General features: G+C 39.8%; 1 protein-coding gene across 2 annotated transcripts in view; it reads left to right on the plus strand.

Moving 5' to 3' along the window:
• Positions 1–130: 130 nt before the first annotated feature.
• ZMAT1 (zinc finger matrin-type 1) overlaps positions 131–18,971 on the plus strand; it is a 188,170-nt gene continuing 169,329 nt past the window's right edge. Inside the window, exons 1-2 of one of the 2 annotated variants that reach the window (XM_046673921.1) lie at positions 131–266; positions 1,378–1,518. The gene's annotated coding sequence lies outside the window, so the exon portion shown is untranslated. Of the gene's footprint in view, positions 267–1,341; positions 1,519–18,971 lie in introns of both variants that reach the window. The other variant, XM_046673920.1, reaches the window with a different exon arrangement.

Here is an 18,971-nt window from a genome sequence, read left to right on the forward strand (position 1 = left end):
GGTATTTCCGGTGGGGTGAACAAGTCTGCGCTTCGCGGTTGCCATAGAAACCTGACGTCAATATGGCGACCGTGACGACATTTCTATAGAGACACATGTAGCCTGGAGAAAAGAGCAGGTCTCGTCCTTAGGTGTTTGGGACTCAGCTGAGGGTGTGGGTCCCCGCGGTTGGGGCTGAGCCTCCTCGGGGTGTAGGGAGACAAAGGGACCCAGATCCAAGTCGCCTCTTTCCTGCTTTAGGATTCGGTGCCTTGGCTGTCTGCTAGGTAAAGCCATTCGGTTCCCGCCCCTTCCCAGTGAGTGTGGCGTCTTGCCCCAAGGGTGTCCTGGAGATACTTTCCTTCTAAAGGCAGGGGCGCGGGAGGATAAGACAAGGTCTTGGGTGGTGACAGAGAGCCAGCATGAAAGCGAGAGGGAGCATGTGTGTATGTGTGCATGTCTGTCTTATTCAGTTCCTAGCACATATTAGGAACCACGTCAGGGTTATTGTTTCCTTTTCCCAGCTTGTCTTGACCAGCTTGGTTACCATGGTGGCTTAGCGACTGATGTGGGATTTCGTGCAGAATGGTCATCCATTTATGATTCTTGCCTGAGTCATTTGTTACTATGATAGTGGTCAACAGTTGCTTTTCTAATTCCCTCATTCCTTGCAGATTTATTAGTTGGCATTTGACTATAGGGTAGTGCTTTCCCCTTTCCCTTATTTATGTATTTATTCATGTATTTATTTATATCAGTATGACTCATAGATTCCTACTTTGCTCAAAGAGTTACCTTCTATTACTATCATTATGTATTTTGATACTCAAATTGACTCAGAATAGGCCAGTATTAGCTCCTTCAAGTTGGCTTCTGTGTCCATTTGACACCTCCCTAGAATTCTTTGAGTATGTACTTTGCTCTCAGAGCCTGCCTATCTCCCCATCTGTAAAAAGGAGGTAATGATGGCCACTTCAGAGAATTTCTTTAAGAATTTGAAGAGAAAAAGTCTGAAAATAACCACCTACAGTGTGTGGCATCTAGTAAGCCCACATGAAATTTTATTTGTCTGTTCTAACTTTACCTCCTTCCTTCTGTTTGTGTATACTGTGGCATTAACATAATAGCGTGAATACCTGAGAGAATACTTGGACATGTAACAACAAGCAGTGATAAGCTCCTATTTCCATGATGTATAAGCTTCACTGTCACTGCGTGTGCAGGAGGGGCTGTGTGGTGGAGCTGGGGAAGAGGCAAAGAGTCATTGTACAGCTTTCAGTGGACTGAGTAGGGACAGGCAAGGACATCCTGGCCCCTTTCCCCTGTGTTCATGTGCTTTCCCATTCTCTCACTTTCCTCTAGTCCATGTGCCGTCTTATCCCCCGATTCTCCTTCTAGTGGACCGTCAGAGAAGGGTGTGGACTCTGAGCCTCAGAAACAGGAGCTGATACAGAAGAACCAAGTGTGATATTGAATCTGCTAGACAGGTTCCTGGAGCAAGAGTGAAGAGATCACGGTCCCATCAATGGGACACTTTAGGTAAGTCACTCCTGTTTCCTCCAGCGTCTTCTCTAGAACAGGATAACAGTCCCCAATGCTCCTGACCATCCAGGAATATTGTGGAGTTTAAGTCTGTTTCCATGTGGGAAAGCAATCTGTGGTCATGGGTGGGAGGGAAGGACCAGTGCACTTTTGAGTAATTACATTAACTGAGACATCCCAGATATTGTAGTACTCTGCATGGTAGGCATCAAATTAATAGTACATAAATGTCAGCTGTTTAGGTCATAATTTTTCCAAGTGTGGTCCATGGACCACTTCATCAAAGTCGTCAGGTGGTTTTTGTTTAAATTTCAGATACCTGGGCCCACCTTAGGTCTGCCTAATCAAATCCAGGGAGCTGGAGTGGGAGGTGTCTACATTTTGAATAATTTCTTCAGTTGATTATGGTATTTGTCCAAGTTTGAAAAGTACTGTTATAGATTTGCAACAATATCTTCTTAAAATTTTGAGTCTTTTGTGTCTAATTTTGTGGTCAGTTGGTCCTGATGCTCAGCTTTAAATATCTGTGTCTGCTTCTGTGTGTCAAATTCCTTCATTTAAGTAATATTTATTCAATGATTTATATGTGAGGCACTGAACTAGGCCTTCGGGACACACCACAGAAAAAAAGACAGGAAGGGTCCCTGGAACTTTCATTCTATTTGGGAAAATTGGCGATAAGCTGGTAAATCAATAAACAGGGCAATTTCACATGGAGATTTGTGCTTTGAAGAAAATAAACACAAATAGAATAGAAAATGACCGAGACAAAAATTATTATAGATGGGTGTAGGGGCACTAGCCTACGTGCCCTTTAAACTATGTATCCTTGAGGCTCCTTGTCTGGGCTATGCCCCAGCACTCATGATGATAATAGTCCCAGGCTTGGCCAACCCGGCTGTTTTCTCATGGGAGAGTTAGCACAGAGACCCTTGTGGTCTGAGGAAACAGAAGGCCCTCTGGGGCGGCTCTGGTCCTTGGAATGCAGGTCATACAGGGACAGTCCCCCTTGGCAAGCATGCAACCTTTGTTCCTTTGCCTACTTAAGTAAGCTTCCCTCAGGGGATGGTAGCATTGTCTGTTTCTGTCCAGCCGGCCGCCACTGGATCGTCCCTGTAAGTAACTCCCTAGTGAACCCATATGTCTTGTTCACTGTCTCTGGGTCTTATCTTTGGTCTCTTGGGAACCTATCCGGTACTACTCACCCAGCTGGGCATGTGGTGGAACAATGGGGTTGTCAGTGAAGCTCTTTCTCAGGGGGTGACATTTGAGCTGAGTCCAGATGACAGAAGCCAGGCCTGGACAGACCTTTAGGAGCTGATGACAAGCTCGAGTGGCTGGAGCCTGGCAGACAAAGTGCAGATGGTAGGAGATGAAGCTACAAACTTTGGGCCATGTAAGGAGTTTGGAGTTTATTCTGAGGATGGAGGATTAGAGTATGGGAGTGACATGCTCTGATTCATGTGCTCACAAGGTGACTCTGGCCACTGTGGAGCATGGACTGGAGAGGGACAGAAGAGCTGTGGGGATAACCATTAGGGGGATCTTGCAGAAGTCTGGGAGAGGGACGAGGGTGGATTGGCCCAGTGCTGCAGCAGTGTGCAGAGGACGGGATGGCCCTGGACAGGGCATGTAGGAGGTGGGGCAGGCAGGACCTGCAGTGGCTGTGTGGGAGCGGTTTGTGAGGATAAGGCAGGATCCTGGATGACCCTTCATCTTATTGTTTGGTCATGTGGAGAAACGGCGGTGCTATTTTCTGAGACCAGTTGTTCCAAGTGCTTTCAAGAGATTCTCAAGAAAATTAGTTAGGTCATCCAACAGTAGTTATGGTGAAAGTTAGTGATGTAAAATATGTATCAGTTGATGAATAGGATTCAGTTGTTAGATCATTAAGCTTTATTAAAGACACATGCAAACTCAACCTATCAAAATGATAAAAATCTTAACTTGTAAGTAGTTCTTAAAAACATCTAGTAACTGAATTGTTACTGTATGTCTAGCACTGTTCTAAGAGTTTTTATGTATTAATTCAATTAATTCTCAAACCAACAACCCATGAGGTAGGGATGATTGTTTTTGTCATTTTACAGAACAAGAAACTGAGAGATTGAGAGACTTTCATTCACTCAGGGTCACTCAAAGTATACGGGTATTCCAACATCTCTGCATTTGAAATTTTGAAATAATGTGATTCTTGACCATTTATTCTTGTAAAAGACAAAACACAAGGCAATATTAAAAACTTTTTTCTTCTACAGTCAATACTATATAATCTTGGTTTGGCAGATGAGGCAATTGAATGACTGTAAGGTGAAGTACAAGTATTCAAACTCACACAGTTTGTAAGTGGCAGAACTACAAACTGTCTCCAGAGCCCACTCTCTAATCAGGACACTTAGGAAGAAGAAAAAGACATGTTTTGAACTATCTCAGCCTAGGGTGGTTGATGTTAGGCTGAGGTCTTTTCTCTTTGTGTGGAAATTATGCTTCAGTAGCCATTCTGTCATGTACTAGAGTTTAAGAAAAAAGGGAATAATTATGAAAACAGAAGGCATTGTGTGGATATTTCACAATATCTTTATCTGTTATGGAAATTTGGGTATTTTCCAGTTTTTGACTTTTTACTGAATAATGGGGCTATGAACATTCTTGAATGGACTTTTTTTTCATTTCTTGGTCATGTACCTAATAGTAGCATTTTTGAGTCATAAGGTATGTGTATGTTCAGCTCAGTGGATACTGCCAATAATTTTTTCAAAGTAGTTACGCCAATCTATATTCCTCCCAGTGATGTATGAAGTTCTACTTGCTCCACATCTTCACCAACACTTGGTATTTTCCACCTTTTTCATTTTTGTTCTTGTAGTGGATGTGTGGTGGTATCTCATGTGGTTTTAATTTTAAGTTCTCTGAAATATTCTCTCTTTTAATCTGAAGAATGTCTCCCCTCTTTTTTTTTTACCTTCCAATTTATTTGCTTAAGAAACTATGTCTTTTGTCTTGTGGAATTTGCATTCTGGATTTTGCTGATTGTATCCCTATTATGTTGTTTATTATGTTTCACTGGCCCCTCCTATTTCTTTTAAATTGGTAAGTAGATTTAGAGGCTTGGTCAGATTCAGGTTCTTTGGCAAGAGTACCTCAGATGTGGTGTGGTGTACTTCCTGTAGTATTATACCAGAAGACTCATTATGTCTGGTTGTCTCTTCTTCTGTGTCATTGCAATTGATCACTCGGTTCAAGTGTTGTCAGCCTGATCCATCCATTTTCTAATTTCCCATCTGCTTTTCACTTCATTTTTTGCAGCCTCTGAAGATCATTGCCTAGATCTGTGTTTCATTAAAGGTTGCAGAAGGGTGATGTTTTAATTCTATACTTTCTTCTGCATTTATTAGCTGGGATTCTTCTATAAAGAAACTTACCCTCTTCAACTATGAGGTTATGCTGAGGTCTGGTACACACAGGAAGGGTAGGATGAATGTTTAATTCTTTTGCATTAGTTCCACTTTGCAGAATAATGAGTTCTTTCCTTGGGATCCTGCAAAGGTAAGCAGTGAGTTTGTTGTTTTGAGTGTCATGATGAGTTCACAGATGCTTATATAGTTGATGTGTTTTAACCCATTGCAGTCATTAATCTTTTTGATGCTCAAATTGTTCTCTTTGTCCAGTGGGAGCCCCTTCTGGTTGGCTCTGAGTCTTTTTGACGTGCTTTCTGGTATTAGAGTTTGGTCCAGACTCACCTGGTACAATCCCTACTTAGACCTGGAATCAGCCATTTCTCCAAGGAAACCTTTTAGTGGGTTCCTTTTAGTGGGAAATGTTTTCAGAGGACTTGATCTGGGGACTAGAATTGTGCATTGCTACTGGGTTGGTCATTGTTTCTTGACCTTTTCAGTGCATGGAGCCTGAAATAGTATTGTATTTTTAAGAGAATACACATCATTGACTTGCATCATGGGCTGTTCTTCCTTCTCCTTATAGGTAATCATTTTTATCAGTTTTTGTTTTAACCTTCCAGATTTTAAATATATAAGCAAATGTAATATGTATATTAGTTTCCTACCCCATTCACAAGTAAAAGGTGGCACATTCTTCACCAGCACTATCCAATAGAAATTTCTGCAGAAATGAAAATGTGCTGTATTTGCACTGTCCAGCACTGTAGCCACTAGCAACAAGTGGCTGCTGAGCATCTAAAATGTGACCAGTATGACTGAATATAACTGAATTCTTAATTTCATTTAACTTTTTAAATTAAATTTAAATCACTGTTTGTGGTGAGTGGCTGCAATATTGAACAGCAGCAACTCTACACATTTTTATACACCTTGCTTTTCTCATGTAACAATATATCCTGAAGATCACTCCATAACAGTCTAGAGAAGGAATCCTCATTGCTTTTTATAGCTTCATAGTACTGTCTGATGTAGATGTACCTTGATTACTCAACCATCCCCCTCTTGGTGGACATTTATCTTATTGCTAATCTTCTGTTGTTATGGATTGATTTGCAAATAATAGCCTTGTGCTTATTATACCTTTTTGTGTTTTTGCATGGTTTCTTTGGGATAAATTCTTAAAAGAGAGATTACTGGTTCCAAGAGTAAATACTATGTAATTTTACTACATAGTAGCAAATCCCCCCCCATAGGGTAGCATCATTTTACATTACCACGAGCACTGTATGAGAATGCCTATTTCCTCCCAGGCTATCTAATTGGTAAGAAAACGTATCTCATTATAGGTATTTTTCTTTGCATTGCTTATTGTGAGTTAAGTTGAGCATTTTTCTTGTATTTAAGGACAATTTTTTTTACTCCTGAATCTACATCTTTCTTTGAAATACCTGCTTGTATCTATTGCTCCTTTTTCTCTCATGTTGTTGGTTTTTGCATTCACTTTTTCATGAATTTTCTACATATTAGAGTTATAACCTTTTGTTTGTGATCTAAGTTGTAAATGTTTTTTACAATTTTTCATTTTTCATTTTACTTTGCTTATGGGTTTGTTTTTGCCCTTCAATTTTTTTATGAAAAAGCAATCATGCATATCACTCTTTTCCCTTATTGCTTCAGAGTTTTAAGTCATAGTTAGATGAGTTTTCTCCACTACCAGGTTATAGAGGAATTTCTCTGGGGTGCACTTTAGTGGACAGGAGATAGAGAAGAGAGTCATGGATCATATTGGGGTGTTGGGTGTAAGGGGAATCCTGAGGGGAGGTGACCATGATATGAGAAATCTATAAAAACCATTCCACTAAATCAGGAGAGTTAGATATATCACTGTCCTGGTCCTGTGCTTATATTTGAGAACTTGGTCTCTACTCTTTTCTGTCTCCTGTGGAACAGGGTCCAGGCCTGCTTACTGGTAGAGAAGATCTTATATGAAGCAGAAACTCCACGTCACCTCAGATGAATCCCGCAGAGGACTAAATGGGAGGTACCACCCTCCTAGGGATAAGACAGACACAAAACCAATTCCAAAATCTACCATGAGACCTAACCAAGGATTAAAGAGAAAGTAAAACCCTAGTTCATGCCTGTGAGAAGAACCAAGACTGAAATCACACAAGGGTTACTGCATCCTTCACTCTCTATCCGGGAGTGAGATCCTGTCAGAAGGTGGTAGCCCATTAGCACTATGCAAAAGTATAGAAGTTTGGGTTATAAGATGCCTCAGTTTCCCGAGGTGGAAGACTTTCCCCACTCAACCCCATCATTTCCCGTTTAGATACTGGGTTTCCAGGACTCAAGATAAAGGTTGGTCTGTACTTACTTGGAATGGAGTCTCTTTCGGGTGGGTGCTGACATCTGTCTTGCTCCCTGTGGACATTTCTTCTTATGCCGTTCTAGAAATCAAGAGAGGGAAGATGTGGGATGCAGATGTAGAATTAGATGGACAGTGCCTGGCACACAGTAAACACTCAATACACGTTAATAAATAAAGGAGATGTAGAGGCAGGAATAAGCAGGAAATAAAACTAAGTATATGTCCTCTCAGTCTGTTATATACATATGAATCTTTCAAAGAGTGTTGGGATTACACTGTACTTATTATTTAGTTACCTACTTTTAAGAGAATACGTTGTTTTTAGTTCTAAAAATTATACTTTTTCTTGGGGAAAAAATAACCTGTAGAAAATGGAGAAAGATGCCACCTGGTCATCTGCATCAGAATCCCAGGTGTGAAAGTCAACTAGGGGGATTGGCAAAGGGTGAGGTAATAGCGGGGAGTGAGGGATGTGCGTGAATTCCATTGTATGGGCCAAAGCTTTCTGGAATTTTCCACACACTGGTGGTGATCCTTCTGTATTTGTGCCCATCCTGGTATTTTCAAGCCCTGAGGCTAGAAGTCCAGCCCCATGTGAACTAAATAGAAAGCTGCACAAGTTAGTATATGAATAATTGGTATAAAGAAGTTTGAGACATGGAAACATGCACACACAGAAGCAGTGTCAAATAACTTGTTTTGATCTGCTGCTTTTACTTTTATAAAACAGTAAACTGTGAACATTTTTCCAAAGCAATGAATATATAAGCATCATATTTGTAATCAACTCATAATTATTTTATGTTTTCAACATTTTATACAATAAACGTTCTATATTTAAAACACTATGGAAATGCAGATTTGTAAAATGAGGGGCTGGCCGAGTGGTTGAGTTTGTATGCTCCACTTCCGTGGCCCAGGGTTTCACAGTTCGGATCCTGGGTGTAGACCTAGCTCTACTCATCAGGCCACGCTGAGGCGGTGTCGCACAGAGCACAACTAGAAGGACCTACAACTAGAATATACAACTATGTACTGGGGGCCTTTGGGGAGAAGAAAAAAAAAAGATTGGCAATAGATGTTAGCTCAGGGTCAATCTTAAAAAAAATTGTAAAATGAAAGTAATCCTCTATCTCCCACCAACCCATACACATTGAATTAGTATCAAAGAAATCTTTTTAATGTGTTATTTTCACACCAAAGTATTTGATCATGTTTTTAAATCAATAAATGTATTTCTGCACTGTCATATGGTGACTTGGTTTGTAGGTTTTCCTATTTTAAAAAATATCTCAATAACTTTTTCAGATTACCAGTTGATACTTTTTGTTTTTTTTAACAAGTATCAAACTTTATGGAAATGTATATTAAAAATCTGAAATTATTTGTCTCTCCCTTCTGCCTCCACCTTCTGCCCATCATAAACAGAGATTATCTCTGTTAACTTACTGGTGCCTATTCTCCAGATTTTTCTCTGTATGTAATGCACTAACACATTTAATGAAGTGCACATACCTATTCACCCTTATTAATGTGTATTCTTTTGCAGCAATGGTATCATAGTCTACATATTTTACAATTTCCTTACTTAATATGATTCACTTTTATTTCATTTGTTTATTTGATTTGGAATGTTTCCAAGTATTTATTGGGGATTTATGTTGCTTTTTATGTGCATTATCTCTTGATATCATTGACCTATCTCTATTGCTTAAGACTATTTTGTACATCAAGGATATAAACCCAATGTCTGAATAGAAGTAGTAGATAATTTCCCCAAGTTTTCACCCACATTTTGATTTAAATTTTTTTCTGGTCACATGGTATTTTACACTTTATAATTATTTTTAGTATTTAAAAAGAGCTTCAACATATTCTTTTAAAAAGAACTCAAAAATAATGCTTTGAGGTATAGTGTATGTCAGCTCATAGGACAAAGGGAGAGAAACTTAGTCTTTTGACTAATTCTTTTGAGTCTTTGAGCAGTAATTTATAAGGTTGTTTCCATAGGTCAAGTTAACTTTTTACTTCTTTACCCTCACTGAGTAATGGGGGTAATTACTGGTCTTGGATAGAGTTGTTAGGATTAAATGAGATGAACTGTAAAATACTCTTCATGTAGTAGTTGTACATGTTAATATCCTACCATTCAGGTTTCTTTTCCAAAGGGCAATGGATTTTGCTGCTTCCTACGTCCAGTTCAACACCTCAGGAATCAGCCAGTCCATGTGACCCCCAAACCCAGACCTCGGCCCATGCGGCAGGATTTCATCCCCACCATCATCTTCATCAACAAAAAGGGGAGTGATTATAATTAGGGGCATGACAGACTGGTTTCCACATCAGGGGAGTTTCTCACTATCAGTCTCTTAAGGCTTGGAAACACATCACCTACATGGGAGGCTTCTGCTTGGCCTGTCAAGAGGGCAAGGCGTAGATATTTGACTCTGGAAAATTCACATACTTCTGTGAGTCTGAGGTTGGTCACCTGTAAAATGAGACTAAGGGTGCCTTCTTCACAGACTTGTAAGAAGAAAAGGAGGAAATCTTAAGAAATGTTTGGCACATAGTAGAACTGTGATAAATGTTACTCCTGGCCCACCCGGTCTCCTCTATTCCATAAAATAGAAGATCTGATACAGACCACATCTGGAAATGCAGCAGCAAGAAGTGAATTTTAGTCCCATCTCATCATTCCTTTTTTCCACATGCTTTCCTGTCTCCTTATTTTCCTTCTAGTTTGATATGAGTGGAGCAATTTCTTATTGAGCCCCAGGAAGAAAAAAATAGCACAGAAGAGAAAGAATAGTAATAGGTCAGCTAGACAAGAAGGTGGGAGTCATCAAACATGTGTCCCAGTAGCCAGACCCATCAACTGAGCACAAGACCTTGGGTGAGTCCCTTCTCCTGTGCTAGCCTCAGCCCCAATATAGAAGGGCACTCTATAGGAACAGTGGTTAGGGGCATAAGCTTTGGAGTCAGAAGGACCAGGATTTGACACTGGGAACCATTGCTTGGTGGTTGTATGATCCTAAGCAAGCAATTTATCTATTATGTGTTCTATGATTATTGGTGTCTTTTATCATTGTTTATTATTATTATTATTACCACAGATCCAAAGGATGAATGATAGGAGTGAAGATTATACTTCCAGGCATTACAATGTTATGTGAAACTATGATTTTATAACTGTTGGATAGAGTGTTTGACATACAAATTAAAGGAAGTATATAGAAAGTTCATGAGCAGACCCAGACACATGTCATTTAAGTTGCCACAGGTATGGCATTTTCAGTCACATGCGCTGTTCAAGAGTTGGGGCTGGGTCAACTGGTAAAGCCTTCATTGAAAAGGATAGTTAGATCCCAACTTATACCTTGTCATTTAATCAGAACACTTTCTCACATGCTAGTACTTAAGACAAAAGTTAAGATAAAAGCAAAACAAAATAACAAAAAAAGGATACTTAACTATACATACAGTAAGATAATAGTTATAAGAAATGTGTATAAAATACATGTATATTGCATTTGTATATGTTCATGCAGAGAAAATAATGGAACAAAATAGCATAATGTGAATTTCAACGATGATGGGATTGCTGGGTATTGATATTTTTAACTCTGCACTTGATTCAAAATATTAAACATTTTCTAAGAAGTGTATCCATTATATTTATGATAAAAACTGTGTTCTCTAAAAGCACTACTACTTATGAAATATTTCAGATGAAAAGCATAGAGCTATAAAATCAGTCCAGACTAAGAAAAAATTTTACTCCTCCCTGATTGTATCCCCTTTCTTCTCTCCTAGAGATAACTGCTATCCAGAAGGAGATGATTATTATTCCCATGCATTGCTTTATCCTTTCTCTCCATATGAGAGCTTCCCTTAACAAGATATAACTTTGTTTTGCATGTTGTTACCACACATACACACACACACACACACAAACATAGTAGATGTCCTTTTCCTCCAGCTTGCTAATTTATTTAATATATAACATGGGCACAAACATGCACACTCATATATATACATACTATATATACATATATAGTATGTGTATATACATACTATACATACATAATATATATAGTATATACATATATAGTATGTATATATGTGTATATATATGTATATATATAGTATATACATATATAGTATGTATATATGTGTATATATATAGTATATACATATATATACATATATAGTGTATGTATATATGAGTGTTTATACGGATGTGTATATGTTTGTGTGTCTATCTCCTGGTCCTTACACTCAAGGGAGCATTGTGAGGAGTTCAAGGGGAAAATTTCACCGAGATCCCAGCACAGTATTTGGTGCATCATCCACAACACCAATGTTTGGTTCCTTCCCATCCTAACTCTTCTGATCTTTAACAGGCATGTTGTTTATTAACCTGAGTAGCATTACCACGTTTTAATGAGTATTTGAGAATGTAAGAAGAAGGGAGCCACATGCTTATGTATACTACATAGGAATTTCTGTGCCATCTCTCATGTGCAGTGTAATGGAGTTGGGCTGAGGAAGTCTTCATCCTTTCCGGTGAATAATTGTGCTTTCCTGTCCTCTGTTCGTGTTCTCTATGTTCACATCATGTGTGGACTTGACCTGGCGGCCTGGAACCTACTTGAAGTTCTAGGAAGAGGTGACTGGGGGTTGGCAAGGAGGAACACTGGAGCAAGAATCACCAGCTCTTCCTGGGTCCCAGATCCTGAGCCATTTCAGGGTTCCTTCCTAGTTCCTAGTTTCTTCCCCTGCCGTGGCTGGCACACAGGTGTTACTGAGTATCTGTCACTCTTCACGCCTCCAGTGATCCAGGGGCTAGAGAGGTTGCTTTAAAGGTTTTACATGGTCCAGGTCCTTGTGGAAGTTATGGTGACCTCTATAAAACCACCTTAATATGTAAAGAGGAGGAAGGGCTCACTGGAGTCCTCAGAGACTCCTCAAAGTGGAGCTGGGCTGGTACAGTGGGCAGGACTTATGGGGGCTGGATGGGAGGGAGGAGGAGGGGGGTCCAGCCTGACTGGTGTGAGGGGTGGGGGCTCCCAGGTGAGCAGACAGGGCTCAGAGGTACCAGATTGGACACTCCAGGGGTCTGAGGTCATTCAGGTTTAGGACCGATTGGGAAAGGAACACATTTGCTTCCATGGGATGCTACATAGCCCCTTTACACACTGAAATGACACAAGTGTTGGTAAGAAGGAAAGTGCCCTGTATGTCTGTCACTGGTCCATGAGGACAAGAGAAGACCCAGGAGCACTGACAGTAGTGAAACTGAGTTGATGCTCAGCTCTCTCAACCTCCGTTAAAATAGGAAGCTGACATCAAGGGGAAATATTTACCCCTAATGGATCCCCCACACTGCCTGGAAATCATACACCCTCTTTAGTTTCTCACTGACCCGGGTCCCATGGACTCCCCTCAGCCAGCGAGTTTCTGCCAGCCTCCAGGAGTCACATTCTTTTTTTCGTTTTTTTTTTAAGATTGGCACCTGAGCTAACATCTGTTGCCAATCTTCCTTTTATTTCTTCTTCTTCTTCTTCTTCTCCCCAACACCCCACAGTACATAGTTGTATATTCTAGTTGTGAGTGCCTCTGGTTGTGCAATGTGGGACGCCGTCTCGGCATGGCCTGACTAGTGGTGCCATGTCTGCACCCAGGATCTGAACTGGTGAAACCCTGGGCTGCTGAAGCGGAGCGTGCGAACTTAACCACTGGGTCACGGGGCCAGCCCCAGAACCAGAACACTCTCGCCATGTGTTAGCACTCTCTCTACACTCTCATTTGTTCCATCTCTGCATCCTCCCGGATCACTCAGTGAGGCTTTTCTCCTTTGTTGTCTCAACTTCTTTCATCAGCTCAGCGAGTTGTATCACAGCATCACACTGTTCTGACAAGTTTAGGCTTTTGTTTTTTAACATATTATTCTTGTGCACTTATGATTTCTGCAGAGTTAAGATTTGACTCCTGCCCCAAGCAGAACTGCATTTGTTGATCAAACACCCTGTTATAGTTGGGTAACTGTGTTGTTGTAAACACATCAGCTCAGCATACTTTACTCAAATATGCTAACATTCATACTACCTGACCTTTTCAACTCTGTTCAGTAGAAACTCTCCTGGCATGTAATGGTTTGTTTCTGGGTTTCAGTTATATCATCTGCACATATTCTCTCATACACAGTTGGCCATATCACTTTGGATCCTTTTTGGAGAGCTTCAGTGGTTTACCAGGTGGGCCAACAATGCCCCTTTCCTTGTCTCTAAATTCATCTCTCTGCCAACTTACTGAAGTTATGGGTTAATAAAGATGTGGGGGATGATTATTGGGCTGCCCTGAGTCCCTTAACCTTGGAACAGAAGCATTTAATAACCAGGGAGTGGATCTGACAGAATGCAGTTGGTGGTGTTAGAACAGATTTGAAACATCTGGAAAGCATTGCATTCCAATAGAGAGATTTTTTTAAGGGAAAAGAGCATGATGTCAAAGTAACTGAGTGTCCAAGGGAGTGATGTTCAGATCTTAACTGTCTATTTAGAGTCTGGGGAATGTGTGTACCCTTATCCTAAGATATCTATCATTCACTTATTAATTCATACCTACACGGATAATAGGTACCTCAAACAGTGGTGACTGCCTGCGTGCCCAACTCTTTCCATCATTTGGTCAATAAAGTCCCTTTACCACTCACCATTTGTAATAGAACAGTCATCAGTATTTCCTCTACATTTATTAAGAACCACATCACATAGTGTTATACTTTTTGCTTCAGCTATCCAACAGAATTTTAAGAATTTCAAGAGAAGGAAAAGCTATTATTTTTATCCATATTTTTGCTCTTTCTGTTTTTCTTTCTTACTGACATTCCAAAAGCACTTCTATTATCAATTCCTTTCTGCCTTAAGAACTTCCTTTAGCCATTCTTTTAGGTTATATCTACTGGTGATAAATTTTCTTCATTTTTCTTCATCTGACCATATCTTTATATTCCCTTGGTTTCCTGAGGGATAACTTAGCTGGATATCGATTTTCAGGTTAACGGTTATTTCCTTTCAGCTCTTGAAAAATGTTGTGCCATTTCTGTCTATACTCCATGGTTACTGATGAGAAATTTGCTGTTATTTGAATTGTTTTTCTCCTATAGGTAATGCATCATTTCTCTCTCCCTGCTTTCACATTTCTTTTGTTTGTTTTTAGTTTTCTGAAGTTTGATCATGTGTGTTTTCATGGATTTCTTTGGAATAATTCTGTTCGAGGTTCTCTCAGCTTCTTGAACCTCTAGATTTATGTCTTTTGCCAAATTTGAAGTCGGTCAACCATTATTTCTTCAAATACTGTTTTTCCCATGCACTTTGTCCCCTCTCCGTCCAAGACAAAAATGACATGAATATTACATCTTTTGTTATAGTCCCACAGGTTCCTGAGTTTAAACCGTTTAAGCAGTTTAAAATCTCCATTTGGTTCTTCTGTGTATCTTCTATTTCTTTGCTGAGACATTCTGTTTTTTCTTTTGTTTCAAGCAGTGTTTACTCACTAAAACATTTTTATGATGACTACTTTAAAATGCATGTCAGAAAGTTCCATTATCTGTTGGGGCCTGCCCAGTGGCATAGCGGTTAAGTTTGCACACTCCACTTCAGCAGCCCGATGTTCGCTGGTTCAGATCCTGGGCCCAGACCTGCACACCACTTATCAAGCGATGCTGTGGCAGGCATCCCACATATAAAATAGAGGAAGATGGCCACAGATGTTAGCTCAGGGCCAATCTTCCTCAGAAAAAAGAGCAGGATTGGCAGCGGATGTTAGTTCAGGGCTAATCTTCCTCCAAAAAAAAATTCCAGTATCTGTGTTATCTTGATGTTGGCTGATTATCATTTTTTACTCAAGTTGAGATTTTCCCATTTCTTGGATAGAAGAGGGAGTTTTGATAATATCTAGGACATTTATAGTATTATGTTATGAGACTCTGTATCTTATTTAAATCATTGTTTTAATAAACCTTCTGTGACACCATGCCAGTAAGGGATGAAACTCTTAACATCATCGTATAACAGCCAGGTGGGGATGAAAGTCCAGGTTCCCCACTCAGCCTTCTCTGACACTGGATTTGGGGTGGAAGGGGAAGAGATGCCTCATTACCATTTGGTAGATGTGGGATTTCAGGCTGTCCACCAGGCCTCCGCCTACACTACCCTCTCTTGGAGAGGAAGCATACACCCTTGCTATTCCCTATGTGGCCTCCACTGACACCATAGGGGGAGAAGCTCACTTATTGCCTGGTGGGGATAAAAGTCCAGGTTCCCCACTCAACCTTCACCTACATGAGGGGCAGAGCATGAGAGTGGAAGGGAATGAGTAACTTGTTACTGCTTGGCAGAGGTGGGATTTCACTCCCTACCAGGCCTCCACTGACACCACCGTGGTAAGAAGGGGAAGACACTTCCTTACTGCCCTCCGTGTGGCCTCCCCTGACACTGTGGAAAGGAGGAAGCCTCCTCATCACTGGATGGTCTTGAAAGTTCTACTGTCCCACTTGGCTTCTGGTGACACCTGCCCAGAGAGGAGGGGAAGGGTGCCTTCCCTTCTATCAGAGAGGAGGGAAAAGCACCTCATTATGACTGGGTGCGGGTGGAAGTCAGGCTCCCAGCATGGTCTCCACTGACACCATGTGGCGGGGTGTGCTCATTTCCACCAGCAGGGATAAAAGTCCCTGTTCCAAATGCAGTCTTCTCTGATACCACCACAGAGGGTGGGGAGGGATGCCTGGTTACAATCAAGTGAACAGGGAATCCACATTCCCCACTCAGCCTTTGCTGGCATCTTGAGGGTGGAGCTGTGTTTCATTCTGTGGTGTTTGTCTGAGGTAGGGTAGTTGTTGTCTAAAAGCTTTCTTTCTTGCTAGGTTTTCCCTTTTCTGGTTCTCTGTCTAGATACAGCAGGCTTTTCTTGGAGCTCTTTTTGTCTTTTCCTGTTGGCATTTTTGGGTCCCCTGCTTCTCCCGCACTCAGTCTGGCATACGTGGGGCAAAAATAAAACTAAAGGAATTCAATGCCATGCAATTAGTTGGTTCCCAAAGTCCCTAGCCCGTCTGCCTTTTTTCTTTCTACTTTTCAGAGTCTTATTTTTTTTTTTGTTTTACTATAAGATCCAGGATTTTTAGCTGTATCTAGCAGAAGTAATGGGGAGAAGTGTGTCTGATAAATCTTGTCCCCAAAACAGAAGTCTTTTTCTTTTCTTTTTTTTCCCAAGGAAGATTAGCTCTGGGCTAACATCCACTGCCGATCCTCCTCTTTTTGCTAAGGAAGATTGGCCCTGAGCTAACATCTGTGCCCCTCCTCTCTCTATTTTTTATATGTGGGATGGCTGCCACAGCATGGCTTGCTAAGTAGTGTTTAGGTCTGTGCCTGGGATCCGAACCAGAACACCAGGCTGCCAAAGCAGAGCAGGCAAACTTAACCCTGTGCCACTGGGCGGGCCCCTTCTTTTATTTTTAATATAAGTAAAAATGTATATATTTGCATTCCCCCAATTCTTAGATTAAAAAGTACCATGCTATACACACCTTTGTGTGCATTGACATTTTCACTTAACAGTATATCCTGGAGGTCCCTCCATAGCTCTAGTGGAGATATTCATAATTCTTCTTTAAGCTTACTTAGTGTAGACTGTTCTGTGGTTGAGTGATAGTTTGTTCATCCAGCACACAATTGATGGGTATTTAGGTTGCTTCCATTCTTTTGCTATACAAATAGTGCCTCAACAAATATCTGTAATTATATCTATAATCTTTTTGTGTCGTTACCAGTATATCTTTAATATATACATATAGATGTTTCTGGAAATGGAATTTCTGAATCAAAGCATAAGAATGTATATAATTTTACTGGGTATTATCAAATTGCCCTTCATAATGGTTGCATTACTTTCCTATAGCCACTGTAACGAATTACCACAAACGTGGTATCTATAAGCAATAGAAATTAATTCACTCGCTGTTTTAGAGGTCGGAAGTCCAAAATTAGTTTCACTGGGCCAAATTCAAGGTGTTGGCAAGGTGCCATTCCTTCTGGAGGCTCTCGAGGAGAATCCGTTCCTTGGCTCTTCAAGCTTGTGTTGGCTGCTGACATTCCTTGGCTTGTGCCTGCATCACTGCATCCTCTGCACCCTTGGTCACATTGCCTTATCCTCTTGTGTTTGTGTCAATTCTCCCTCTGCCTCTCTGTTATAAGGACACTTGGAATTGCATTTAGGGCCCTCCTGGATAATCACTATAATCTCTCCATTTCAAGATCCTTAATCATATTTGCAAAGACCCTTTCTGCATATAAAGGAAGATTTATAGGTTGCAGAGATTAGGATCTTATATCTTTGGAAGCCCATATTAAGCCTATTACAGTGATCATACCATTTTGCATCCCCAAGAGCAGTGTATGAAAGGGTATGTTTTTTAATATCCTCACCAAAGGAGTGTGTTGATAAGCTTTTGGACTTGCCAATCTAATAGTTTAGAAATGGTATTACTGTAGTTTTAATTGCATCTCTCTTACTAAAAGCAAGTTGGAGCCTCTTTTTCATATGTTTAAAGACAATTTGTATTTTTTCTGTTATTTGTTTATGTTTCTTCCTTTTTAAGTATATGATTATTTAGCTATTACAATACTTTGTAAATCATCCATCATATCTCCTTTGATTTGAAATGCTACCCTAATTATATTCCAAATTTCCAAATATAATTGGGCCTATGTCAATATCTTCTACCCTGCTTCATTAGTCCTTCTGTCAGTTCACGGGCCAATACCACACTCTTATATTGTACATAGTTTATTATGTGTTTTGGTATATAATAAGACTCCAATCACTCTTCTTTTTCAGGGTTTATCTGACTATTCTTGTTATTCTACTAAATAAATTTGATAATAAACTTGTCTAAATCCATAAAAAACTAATGTTATTTAATTTGAATTGCATTTAATTAATAAACTAATTTGGGGAAATTGTGATCCTTATGTTATTGAGTCTCCTTACCCAGGAATATCATATGTTTTTCCATTTGTTCAAATCTAGTTTTGTGTTCTATATGGGTTTTGAATATTGCTTCTTAAATTTATGTCCAATAATTTTCTTCTCTCTCATTTTAGATTCTAATTTTTTTGGTTGTATATGTGATGGCTTTTGATTTTGGATGTTGATAGTGTAACCTGCAACTTTACTAAATTAAATTCTCTTTTGTTGTAATTTTTCTATTTTTTCTGCATGTTTCCAATGTGTAATCATAGCATCACCAAATATGGAGAGATTTTACCACTTTCTTTTTGTTTTGATTGCTTACTTTTCACTTGCATTGTAAAATATCTCCTACACAATGTCTAACATTAGAGTAGATAAATGGGCATCTTGTCTTGTTCTTATCTTTAGTAGGAATTCCACCAGTATTTCCCCATTAAGTAGGATGCTGGCTTTGCTGAGATGTGTATATTTATTGTCGTGTTAAGAAAATATCAACCAATTCTTATTTTATTGAATTTTTAATATATGAATGGGTGTGGATGCTGCCAAATACTTTATCTATAGGATGGTCATATAATTTTTCTCCTTTGTTCTAGTAATGCAATAGATTATAATAATGGACTTTCTGATCTTAAAATGATATATATAAA

Source organism: Equus quagga, chromosome 10 (assembly GCF_021613505.1).
Source record: "Equus quagga isolate Etosha38 chromosome 10, UCLA_HA_Equagga_1.0, whole genome shotgun sequence".
Lineage (NCBI taxonomy): Eukaryota > Metazoa > Chordata > Mammalia > Perissodactyla > Equidae > Equus > Equus quagga.